Source organism: Mandrillus leucophaeus, unplaced genomic scaffold (assembly GCF_000951045.1).
Source record: "Mandrillus leucophaeus isolate KB7577 unplaced genomic scaffold, Mleu.le_1.0 Scaffold64, whole genome shotgun sequence".
Taxonomy (NCBI): domain Eukaryota; kingdom Metazoa; phylum Chordata; class Mammalia; order Primates; family Cercopithecidae; genus Mandrillus; species Mandrillus leucophaeus.
In genome coordinates this window covers 3,552,245-3,552,958 of record NW_012106919.1, presented here as the reverse complement: position 1 = coordinate 3,552,958, position 714 = coordinate 3,552,245, and positions in this window count along the sequence as shown.

The window sequence follows — 714 nt, the reverse complement described above, 5'->3', positions numbered from 1 at the left end:
CTAGTTCTTTTAATTGTGATGTTAGGGTGTTGATTTTAGATCTTTCCCACTTTCTCCTGTGGGCATTTAGTGCTATAAATTTCCCTCTAAACACTACTTTAGCTGTGTCCCAGAGATTCTGGCACGTTGTCTCTTTATTCTCCTTGGTTTCAAAGAACTTCTTTATTTCTGCCTTAATTTCGTTATTTACCCAGTAGTCATTCAGGAGCAGGTTGTTCAGTTTCCGTGTAGCTGTGTGGTTTTGAGTGAGTTTCTTAATCCTGAGTTCTAATTTGATTGCACTGTGGTCTGAGAGACTGTTATGATTTCTGTTCTTTCATATTTGCTGAGGAGTGTTTTACTTCCAATTATGTGGTCAATCTTAGAATAAGTGCAATGTGATGCTGAGAAGAATGTATGTTCTGTTGACTTGGGGTGGAGAGTCCTAGAGATGTCTATTAAGTCTGCTTGGTCCAGAACTGAGTTCAAGTCCTGAACACCCTTGTTAATTTTCTGTCTCATCAATCTGTCTAATATTGACAGTAGGGTGTTAAAGTCTCCCATTATTATTGTGTGGGAGTCTAAGTCTCTTTGTAACAATCTCTAAGAACTTGCTTTATGAATCTGGGTACTTCTGTATTGGGTACATATATATTTAGGATAGTTAGCTCTTCTTGTTGGATTGATCCCTTTACCATTATGTAATGCCCTTCTTTGTCTTTTTTGATCTTTGTT